This window comes from Vespula pensylvanica, chromosome 11 (genome assembly GCF_014466175.1).
Source record: "Vespula pensylvanica isolate Volc-1 chromosome 11, ASM1446617v1, whole genome shotgun sequence".
Classification (NCBI taxonomy): Eukaryota; Metazoa; Arthropoda; class Insecta; order Hymenoptera; family Vespidae; genus Vespula; species Vespula pensylvanica.
The window spans coordinates 6,247,793-6,260,514 of record NC_057695.1 but is presented as its reverse complement, the minus strand read 5'-3'; the positions used below and the strand labels follow the sequence as shown (position 1 = coordinate 6,260,514).

The 12,722-nt window shown below is 29.2% G+C and overlaps 1 protein-coding gene across 3 annotated transcripts in view; it reads right to left on the bottom strand.

The window, feature by feature from the left end:
- The window catches only part of LOC122633164 (MICAL-like protein 1), a 59,501-nt gene extending 47,035 nt beyond the window's left edge, over positions 1–12,466 (bottom strand). For all 3 annotated transcript variants that reach the window (XM_043820755.1, XM_043820756.1, XM_043820754.1), the window contains exon 1: positions 12,091–12,466. The gene's annotated coding sequence lies outside the window, so the exon portion shown is untranslated. The remainder of the gene's footprint in view (positions 1–12,090) is intronic.
- Between the last annotated feature and the right edge of the window lie 256 nt (positions 12,467–12,722).

Below are 12,722 nucleotides of genomic sequence, written 5' to 3'. Positions count from 1 at the left end.
AAAAGAAAAGAAAAATTTTTAAAGTAAAAGAAGAGAAAAAGAACGTTTGTTTTTCGTTTATCAAGAGAGAAATTTTGTGTGAATAAAACTGATAAAACTCATTGTTCGAACAATACTTGTTTTACCTTTTTTTTTTTTTCGTAAAAAAAAAGTGAAGAAAAAAAAAGCGAGGACGACACGTTCCGCATTATTTGCCTTATCGTCACTTTGACCTAAATATTTGTGAGCAAGCAATTTTCGTAAAAATAAAAAGAAAAATTATTACATCAGCTTCACGGTTGCACGAGGATTATAACGGGTATAAAAATAAATGAACAGTGCTATAAATAAAGTATAAAAAGCGAGAGTATTTATAAGACGAATTTGAAAGCAGTGTTTTCTAAACTATGACGTTCTATGAAAAATGATAAAAATTAATAGTTATTTTGCTATTTTCATTCGTTTTTCTTTTCTTATCCTTTTTTTTTTTACACAATTAAAATGTAAATATTTTATATATATATATATATTAATTTATTTAATTTATTTATTGTTAATATCTATCTAGCTTGCGAAATAATTAAAAACTATTCGTTTAAAATTTCGATATACAGTTCAAGATTTATCATAAGAAAGGTTTAGGATGAAATAAAATATTAAAAGGGAAAGAGAGTGAGAAATATTTCTTCGATAAATCTGATTTAGAGATGCAATAAAGGGATATATATATATATACATATACATACACAAATACGTATATACATATATATATATATCAAATTGAAAGTAACCGTAAGTAAATATATATCGTATAGATCTTGACTTTTCTTTTCCCGAATACGGAACCTCATACGCAAAGACTATATTTTCTATTTTTAACTTATTTTTTCATAATGTAACATTTATTATTTATATATATATACATACATACATATATATATATAATTCCTATATAAATCCTATTATATTATATCCTATATATAATCTATATATATATATATATATTCCTAAATTCTAAATATTATATTAATATTAATTAAATAATTAATTTTAACTAAATTCATAAATTAATTATAAAAATATCATATTAGAGAGAGAGAGAGAGAGAGAGAGAGAGAGAGAGAGAGAGAGAGAGAGAGAGAGAGAGAGAGAGAGAGAAAGAGAGAATTTTCATGAAGTAGAAATTATTATTACCGGAATGAAAAAGAAAAAAAAGAACTAGTGAAAGAGGAAGAGGAAGAGGAAGAAGAAGATGCAGAAGAAAAGAAAAGAAGAGGGTGAGTATCGAAAAATGTTGGTGTGGGAAACGGTATTCCTCACTTCTTCCAAGAAAGTAATTTGAAGTTAGCAGGTAGGTAGGCGGTCACGCGATTCCGTCTTTCACGTGGAAGAAAGAAGAAAGAACGAGATGGAAAAGGTGGGTAGGTAGGTAGGTAAGTAAAGAAAAAGAATAAGAAAAAAGAGAAAGAGAGAGAGAGAGAAAGAGAGAGGGAGAGGGAGAGGGAGAGAAAATAAAGATGAACGCTCCAAGAAAGAGAGGACGACTTAGGCTCAAAGCAAACCGATCGGCCAAACCTCCCAAGCACGAGCGAACTTAAAGACTACCTGTCTGGATAAACTCAACTTTGGTATAATCTTTCTTTCTCTTTCTCTTTTTCTTTATATATGTGTGTATGTGTGTGTGTGTGTGTGTGTGTGTATAACCTATCGAAAAAATTCTATCCATTTCTTAAAATAAAAGTAAAATGAAATAAAAAAAAAGAAAAAGAAAAAGGAAAGAGAAATAAAAAAAAAAGAAGCAATAATAATTTTTTGTTTTCGATATATCAATTTTATTGCAATTCTCTAATTTAATTGTTACCAAGTAACGCGTTGTAGTGTTTTCCTTTTTTTTTTTTTTTTTTAATTAATTAATTCAAAACGAATAATATGATGAAACTTTATTCGTTGGAAATTATCTACAAATGAAACTTGATTGGAAAAAAAAAAAAAAAGAAAAAAAAGAAATTGTCGACACCAAACGTAACTTTATTTTGTATAATACGTAATTTTTTTCTTTTTCTTTTTAATATAATTAGACCGAATCTTGCAAATATAAAATGGACAGAATTCATATCGTTAGATCTATTGTTATATATCCTATCTCTATCGTTCTATCTCTCTCTTTTTCGATGAATAATACGATACGATACGTATATACAACATACTCGTTTAAAATTTTACAAATTTATCGTCAAACGATAGACTTGACCAACCAATATCATTACATTATCGAAAAACGATTTCTATACATTCGTGTGTGTGTTTATCTTGTGTATACACACACACACATACACACACACACACGCATATATATATATATATAAGTAATTACCCGATAATTCCAGAAATAAGAGAAAGAAAAAGATAAAAAGAAGAAAAAAGAAGGAAAAAAAAAAGAAAAGAATCATCGAGCCCTCCTCACGCTAATACTACCATTTTCTTCTAATCAAATCTCTTTCCTTACGGACAATCAAATTGTAATTAGCTACGTAGGAGGTACGATATATAAACGAACTTAAAGTACGTGGATACCATCGGAAGTGGATACATAAAAAAAAAAGAAAAGTCTAGATCGTTCGAGAACGAGTTATTCAAGAATAAATCAACAAGATAAATATTAAAAAAAAAAAATAATAATCATAAAAAAAAAGAAAGAAAGAAAGAAGAAAACAAGAATAAAATGAGTTTCGTTCACGTATAAACGCAATGGTTTTTAAAAACGAACGAACGAACGAACGAATAAACGAATAAACGAGAATATGATGCACGTTTTTTTTTCCGCATGATTACACACATGGGTAGAGGCAAATACATATTATCAGAAAGTAGAAGAGAGACGAATATAATGAGAAAAAAGAGAGAGAGAGAGAGAGAGAGAGAGAGAGAGAGAGAGAGAGAGAGAGAGAGAGAGAAAGCAACGAATTTATCAAGATCTCTACGTGTCTCGTTCGATTCGAGTGCACACACGCATATATGAGTTATAAGAAAGAAAGAGATAGAGATTGAGGGGGAGTAGAGAGGAGGGAAGGGTTATTCCTTCGTAATTTCTTTGATCCAACCACCGTGAAAGGTTTTGCGTAACTCTTTCTCTTTCTCTCTCTTTCTCTCTCTCTCTCTCTCTCTCTCTTTCTTTTTCTCTCTGTCTCTCTCTAAAATGTGACTCAATACTTCCCGTCTGAATATTTTTCTCCCTAAGAAGCCGCATTATGCGAGACTTTCTCGCGATTTCCTGCTCCGGCTTTCAAGATGTTAAAAAGATGAAAGAGAGGTTGGTTTCTCTTCGCGATGCTTGATCGCTCGTAGGATCGTTGGATCGATGAAACGTAACTCCAAGCGAGAGTAACTTCCTTTCCATTTCCTTTGACCATCATCTTACACTTTCTCTGTATGTCCGTCTAACTATCTGTTTGTTTGTTTGTTTGTTTGTTTGTTTGTTTGTTTGTCTATTTGTTTGTCCGTTTATCTATCTTACGCACGAACGAACGCGGAATCGTCTTTTATTCTTCTTTGTTCTTTCTTGAGATTTATTCGATATCGATTTAATTGATTATTCGTAAAATTTATTATAATTGTTGTTCGTATTATTTGTAATCGAATTGATTTATTTAGTAGTTATCGATTTTGTCGAGCATTCTTTCTTCAACGATTGTTTATTAATGATTATTTGGATTTTAGTTAGAGGAAACGAAAAGTAGTTTTGTTAGTAGGTGTATTCTTTCTATAGAATTTTTTTTTAAAGAAATTCGAAGTCGATCGTTTAATTTTTGTTTTCTTTCTTTTTTTTTTGGGTAAGAGGTGGGGGGGTCGTTTTTTTGTTTTGGTAGAAATTATATATTTGTAAGTATTATTAAATTAGAATTGAATCATATTTCTTATTTTCTATGATTGGAAAAATTATGTTATAAAATTATATATAATACAATTATAAATTTGTATTATAATTTATGTACTTTGTTAATATCAATATTCTATTAATTAATTGAAGTGAATTGAGACAAATAATTATATCGTTTGCATACGTTTTTCAAAAACAACTCTACGTCTATAATCTAATTTTCTTTTCTTCGTGTCTAAACAAAAATTATCTATAACACAAAATTGACAGTACTTTGATCATATAGAAACTTTTAATACGCCTACGATTCTGTTTTTTACGCGATCTTTTTCACACGATTTCGATTTAATACGAAAAAAAAAAAAAAAAGAAAAAAAAAACATTTTCATTCTTTCTCTTTATACAATTTGTTTTGATTTAACATGCGATCTATCGAAATTTTTAATAAAAAATTCTAAAGAAAAAAGAAAAAAGAAAAAAGTCTGTTACGTATTACAGTAAATGCGACGCTTGTTTCGGATTATTCAGCTCTGTGTTATTTTTTTTTATGCCGATTATAATTGGTCTTACGCAAACTGGTACGTGCGTTAATTGACAGGAAAAAAAAAAAAAAAAAAGAAAGAAAGGAAGAAAACAAAAAGTATAATACAACGAATAAAATCTCGTTACGTGTTACGACGACTCGTAATCATTTAGCTTAATTCTACAAATTTTATACCATATTTCGAAGTTTTGACCTAATTTATGAATTGCTAATATGCTCAGTTTTCTTTCCAAATGATAATTTACCTTATATAACAATATATATATATATATATATATATATATATATATATATATATCCACGTGTGCAATGTTTATGAAAATAAAAATAAATGCAAAAACGTAAAGACGACAAAATTTCATCAAGACACGATCTTTCATAAATTTTATATTATTTTCGCTGACATTATTTTATGTTATTTTAGTTCAGCTCTCCATTTGTCACAAACACAGTATGTCTGTATATTTACACGTATTATTTAAAAACGTATACATCGAGTAAAGACAGAATTAGACGTACCTAACAGATATTCATTAATCTAATAATGAATTTTCTATTAATCAAATAAAAGAAGATATAAATATAAGATATACAAAAGTATGAAAGATCAAGAAAAAAAGAAAAAGAAAAAGAAAGAAAGAAAGAAAGAAAGAAAGAGAAAAAGAAAGAAATGCGTCCATTTTACTTTTCCCCTTTACTTCGCCTAACTTTACCTCACCCTCCACCAACCCCTTCCACCCCCTTCAAAAAATTATCCGTGAGTTTTTCAAGTTGAACGTGACTACTCGCGATAGGAGAGCCTGTTTATCGGTAAACGACTACTTTTAGAAGCTTCGTGAGTCACCAGCTTCCATGCAGATACGCCGACATGAAGCTGCTGCCCATCGTCGTTGTTCTCCTCCTCCTTCTCTTCTTCTTCTTCTTCTTTTTCTTAGTTTTCTTATTTTTTTTTTTTTTCTTTCTTATCGAAAGGAGTATAGTAATCCGCGGAGAACCATTAGAGTGCTCAGTTTTATCTTAGTTTCCACTAAACGGGATATTTCCTCTCTCTCTTTCTCTTTCTCTCTGTCTGTCTTTCTTTCTCTTTCGTTAGTACTTACTTCCAAGGAGTTCAACGAAACAACATTTTCGAACTCGTGACTCACGAGTTTTTTATGTCACGAGCCTTATGTCGAACAGGGAATAATCGGATTGGTAGTCGCTAAAATCCTCGATCCGCACAATATTTTCTAACGTTTTATCGAGATAAAAGGAGGAAAGCTTCTATATACTGGTTGATAATAAATTAAGGGCTTTTATTAAGTTGAATGTCTCGTTTGTTAAGGAAGCGATAGGAAATATATATATATATTTTTTTTTTTTCTTTTAAACCTTTTAGTACCGTAGAAACGATATATCCCCACGAAATTCCCGAGATATATCTTAAGCCGAAAAATATATCGACCTTTTTGAAATTTCAATATAATCCAAACAGTTGTAACGAGATTTTATTTTTGTGAAATAATTTCACTTTATTATGTTCATTATTTATGTTCGTTCATATCATTTAAATTTGTTATATTAGTAATGATTATTTATATACACTTGTCGAATAGAAATACGTGTGTTTTATCAAATTTTGTCTGAGATGTTATTGCGAAAGTATATGTAATTTTTAATGTTTCCACAGAAAGAAAAAAAGAAAAAAAAAAAGAAAAATAAAAAATTGTTTATTTCACTATTACCGTATAAACTTTTATCACGTCTTTATCTCACGTAAAACTACATATATTTCACAATAAAATAAGATAAAATAAAATAAAACAAAATAAAAAAACCATTAAAATATCTTCATTACAAAAGAAAAATATGTTAATTTTAATAGATATCTCAAAAATCGTATATTTTTCAAGATATTTTTGAATCTTATCTGATATGATTAGACAGAGAATATATGATATATATCGTTGACTATTCAAATTGAAAGATAATTCTTAGAAAGATATTAAATATGAAAAAAGAAGAATATTTAGAAATCTTACGGTTGACAATGGAGATATTTGAAGACAATTAATTAAAAGATACAGTTCTAAGTTCTCACGATATAAGAAGTCTAAATAGAAAGAAAAGAAAGAGATCATGAGTAAGAGAAATTCGCTACAATAACATAACCTCAATTTTCTCATGTGCAATAAAGATCGTATTATCTATGCCATCTTTAATAAATATTATTAAATTAAACAATTAATTACAGACATACATACGTATTCAATTCATCGTTCAAACAAAGAAAGCTTAATTTCGTTGAAAAATTATCAAATATAAAAATAAACGGATATATAAAGCCTTAAGGAATGTCAATGATGAGGACATTTAAAATCAATTTGCTGATAATATTTTAAAAAAGAGAGATTCGATAGTGTAATAAAAAATTCTTATTATCTTAAAATCATTATAATATTATTAACATCGGCAATTCGTTATATATGTAGATATATATACTGATCGTCAATTACTCGAATTAAAAGATAACAATTCTTTGAAAACTCTTAATTATTATGATAATGATAGAAAGAAAAGAAAGAGGAAAATAAATATAACTAAGAAAAAGAGAAACTTGTTCGAGTACGATAACCTCGATTTTCCCATCTCTATAAAAAGATTTCATTATCTACGACTTTCATAATTGTTAATTCGTTACAAATAAAAATACGATACAAATGTAAAAGTGTGCGTAACTACAAATAGAAATAAAAGTGATAAAGGCAAAAAAGAAAAATTATTAATCGCAAAAAAAAAAAAAAAAGAGTGTCCTGTTCGGTCGAATTAAATTAAATAATAAATGAATAAATTTAAGATAATAATTTCAAGATAATAAAATTTATAATCCTATGAGAACTTTTATATTTATTCTCACAATCTCAATATCTTATATAGTATGCTATATAGGATAATAATAAATTAAAGAGCGTAGTTAAACATCTCCTTTGTTAGAAGCAAAAAAGAAATATATATATATGTATATATACACACACACACATATATATTAAGGAGAGTTTTACGATTTCACGTGTAAAACGTTTTAAGACTACGATATAAAATATCTTACTTTCATTTAAACCGAAAGTTTAATAATCTATAATTTTTCTTATAAAAAGTTGACCTATTAAATTAGTTATATATTTTAATCAATCATCCTTGAAGAACTATTAAACAAGTAAAGATCTAAAGTTAATAATTAACGAGATATTAATGTCTTTCATGTAGACAAAGAAATAGTAATACTAATATCAGCGAAATTGAAATTCAGAAGAACTACGAACAAAAATTACATTAAATAACACTTTAAATTTGATAAACTGTACGAAGAAATATGATTAAAAAATGTCGATTATACATATAAAAAAATAATAATGGAGACTTTGTATATCGAGTTTTATAAATTATTATTAGTTTGATTATCATAAATTAATTTTCATATTGTTGTTCTCAATTAACAGTCCTATCATAGTAACAATTACACATATTCTACGATTGTTTTATGTTTTCATTTTTCTTAATTACCTCTTAAAAGATTCTTTAAATACGAAAGTATGTACTACATATAATTATACACGTTGATAATAAAATATTTCGTTGATTATTATACATACTTGCTTAATAATTTCTCAAAAAATAATTGATTAAAATATCCAATCAATAAAAAAGAAAAAAAGAAAGAGAGAGAGAGCGAGAGAGAGAGAGAGAAGTACTATGATAAAATTTAAAAAAAAAAAAAAAAAGTCCTCAAACTTTCGATTCAACCGGTAATCAATTATTTTACCTCGACCTTTTAAAAATCTTCAAATATTTCAGAAGCACGAGATAACGAAACTTTTAGTTGATACATATTCATTCCCTTCTTTTTTTTTTAAACTTTTCTATTCCTCCTCTAACGAAATATTCAACCTATTCTTAAACTAACAATCGACCGATTATATTCATCGACTAAACTACAAAAAAAAAAAAAGAAGAAGAAGAAAAAAAGATAGAAAGAAAAAGAAAAAACTTTTAATTCTTAGAAAACTTCGATATGAAATTTAACGAGTTTGCAACGAGAATCAATTACAAAAAAAAAAAAAAAGAAAGAAAAAAAAAGAAAAAGAAAAAAGAAAGAAATCGATGAGTTGGCATATAGATCGTAGTTTCATTGGACGTACATAAATAAAAGTAGAAATGAAAAGTAAACAAGTAAGAAACTATAAAGAAACTAAAGAAAACTAAAGAAAACTGAAGAAATAAAAGATATAACGTAAGAATGAATGAATGAATGAATGAATGAAAGAGAAACAGAAAGAGAAATATATGAAAAGGAAACTAATTCGGCGTTAGGGTTCTCTCACGAATATCCCGTGCTTGTACACGCACGCACGCTAGAGAAAACGGGTCGAGACACACGGGCTCGAAAGCCACGCGTGAACCGTGGGAACGAACCTGGGTATAACAGGTAGTACGAGACCGTCACGTTTCCGTGCGCGACTCTGACTCTCGTGCACGGATATATATATATATATATATATATATATATATATGTCTTTCTCTATCTCTATCTTTATTTCTGTCTCTCTATCTTTCTCTCTCCTCTCTCTCTCTCTCTCTCTCTGTCTCTCTCTCTATCTATCTATCTATCTATCTCTTTCTTTTTATCTCTCTCTCTTTCATACGCGTGCAAAAGCAGCTTCTACATCCCGTATGTTTACGTCGACGTCTACCCGATAAAGTGCCTTTACACACGCTCAAGTTAAACCGACGATGCTCGGGAGTTCTCTACGAAGATGATGCTCCAACGACTGCTCTTACGTGCTGCTATTTCTCAATTATAATTGAGATCCTCTAAGAACGTAAAAATGAAAAAGAAAAAAAAAAACGAATGCAAGCTTTTTTTTCTCTTTCATGTCCCTCTCTCTCTTTCTCTCTCTCTCTCTCTCTGTCTCTTTCTCTCTATTTCTTTCTGTATTTCTATCTCTTTCTTTTCTTTTCTCTCTCTCTCTCTCTCTCCTTTTTTTTTCTTTAATGTAGGTATAATAAATGACGAGTAACGTAATTTTAGGTTATTCATTTAAATCATGTTACTCTTGTTTTCAATTCTCAAACATTCTCGAATTTATGTATACTAATCCCTTTTTGGTTCTTTCTTTGTCGTATAATAAATTAAAGTAACGTTATTTTAGGTTATTTACCCGTTACGTAATTTCTTTTTTTTTTTCTCCTTTCTTTCTTTAATACTACATATCCTAGGATCTTCTTTATACGTATAATATGAAAATAATTTTAGGTTAGCCCAATGAACGTACGATGATCGCATCTTTTTTTATATATTCTTTTTTATCGTATACATTCTCATGTATTAACTCGATTTATTGTCGAATTATTATTGATAGACATTAATCGTAATCGAAAATCTATTAAGAGGAGAAACAACTTTTTTTTTTTAACTACAACGCGACAAGGATTGAAACGATATCGAACGTTACATATTATTTCTCATATAATATATAAATCTTAGGTTAGCTTTATAGGAATATACGAGGATATTTCTTTTTTTTACAGAACGAATTCTGATATTTATCATCGATGTAGCCTAATTCGTCAAATTGTTATCAATAAATAATATCGAGTAATTAATATATTACCTTTCGAAGATCAGTTTAACAGGAAGTAGAATTTTCTTTAATCTTCGTATAACGATGCACGATCTAAGGTAAGGCCTCTTCTTATTTTCCATATAATATGCAGTTTTAGGTTAGCAGTATACACGCATACGACAGCATTTCTTTTTTTACCGAAAGAATTGCGATATTTATCGTAAATCATCGAATCGTTATCGATAGATAATATCGAATACTTAATATATTACTTTTCGAAGATTAGTATAACAAGAAATAGTATCTTCTTTAATCTTCATACAACGATACTACGATACACGATCTAAAAATCACTTCTTCTTATTTCCCATATAATATGCAATTTTAGGTTAGTTTTATACACGCATGCGATATCAATTCTTTTTTCATCGAAAGAATTCGAATATTTATTATAATTCATCGAATTATTATCGATAGATAATATCGAATACCAAATATGTTATTATTACTTCACGAAATAATATTTTCTCTAATTTTCATAAGACGATGCACGACGATGTAAAATTACTTATTTTCGTTTCCCATATAACGCACAATTTTAGGTTAGTTTTATACACGATAGGACACTTTTTTTTTAGCGAATGATTTCCACAATATTTATCGTAATTCATAGAATTGTTATCGTTAAATAATATCGAATATTTAATATCGTTATAATACTTTTGAAGATCGGCTTAAACGAGAAATAGAATTTTCTTTAACGATCGGCTCACGATTCTTATATACGATCTTTAAATTTAATAACAAACCTGACGTTGTAACACAGCCAATATGATACTCGGTGAAAATCTACGCTTCGACGAAGGTTAGCCAACCTTTAATTTACTTTAATGAAGCATCTCTAAATACCGCGACAAGAAGGAATTGGAGAGAAAGAGAAAGAGGAGAAAGATGAAAAGGAGAAGTAGAATTATAAAAAAAAAAAATTATATATCCTACACAGAGCACAAATCGAACAGTTGAAATTCTTAACAACGCGATAGAATAATTTTCGTTTAAAAGCTAAACTAACGTTTTTACGTTAAAGGTTATGTCAATTAATAGATAATAGACGACATAGACAAATGCTTACGACATATAACGTTAGTTAAAATCGAGTTTCCATCGTATAAGAAAATGATCGTACTGTCGATGCGAATGACCTAATAGAGGCAAATGATTGACTTCGTTATTACGAAAGATAATCGACTTTTATAAGAAAATATGTGAGAGACGAAGACAGAAAGAGAAAGAGAAAGATAGAGATAGAGATAGAGAGAGAGAGAGAGAGAAAGAGAAAGATAGACAGAGACAGAAAGAGAAAAGAGAGTCCTTTTAACGTACGTGGCACAAAAGAATCGATACGAACTACGTAATACTCGATAGATTTATCCGGTATCTAGTTACATGAGAAAGGAACGTAACGAAATATCGATTTTTATCGACTATATATATGTATATATATATATATATATTTATATATATTGTATAAATATATCATTGATTAAAAAAAAAAAATACATCGATAACCTTGAAGTTTGGTTAAAAACGAGAGAGAGAGAGAGAGAGAGAGAGAGAGTGAGAATGAGAGAAAAATATATATGTATACATACACAAGCTTAGACATTAAACTCTGACGTAAACATAAAAACGAAAATCCTAACCTCTTCGTGAACTACGTAATACGCGTAAATAGTTACATACGACGTCTCTCCATTTATACGAACTTGTATATATCAAAGCAATATACAAAATGTCTACCGATCAACACTGACGAAAGAAAAGAAAATTCGATCAATTTCCAGAGAATAATGTTATAATTCCATATCGATCTGTTATTCCGTTCTCGTCGAGGGAGTAACGAATTACTACGTCTCGAATGTTATATATCGTTTTAAAGAAAAAAGAAAGAAAGAGAGAAAAAAAAGGAAGAGGACAGAAAACAAAAAAAAAAAAATCAAACGCGTATACATACATATTTGTAAAACAAAAAGAAAACAAAGGAGAGAAAGAAAAAGAAAAAGAAAAAGAAAAAAAAGATCCGTTACCTTTTACGTCATTGGTATGACCCGTTCAGTGTTCTTTTCCTTCTATCCTAAGAGCCATTAGCTTTGCCTCCTCTCTTCTTCTTCTTCTTCTTTACAGTTGAACATAACCGATGGTCGTGTACCCCTCTCGCTTTCCTCTATCCTTCTTACTCTTTACTCTTCGACGTTTAACTCTTTTCGCTTTATCGGCTGTCGTTCGTCTTCGTCTCACCAGGCAGTGCTTCAGTGATTCAAGCGACGTCTACTATCTACCCTCTTTTTTTCTCTCTTTCTTTTTCCTTCGAACATATATATAATATGTGTGTGCGTACGTGTATGTATGTATATATGTATGTATGTTGTATATTGTATGCGGTATGGTGTGATGTACTACGTGCACGGACGCTTACGAATATATATATATATATATATAATTCTCACACCAGTTCGAAAGAATAACACCACCTTGCTGCTACTGCTGCTGCTGTTGTTGTTGTTAATGCTGATAATGCTGCTGTTGTTACTATTGCTGTTGTTACTACCGCTGCACACAGATCGAATCGACCGATAGTACTAGTAGACGGAGAGTAAATGACGAATACGACTGTTCCTAACCTCAAACTCCGCGTAGTCTGTCCAGAAGCAGCACGCGC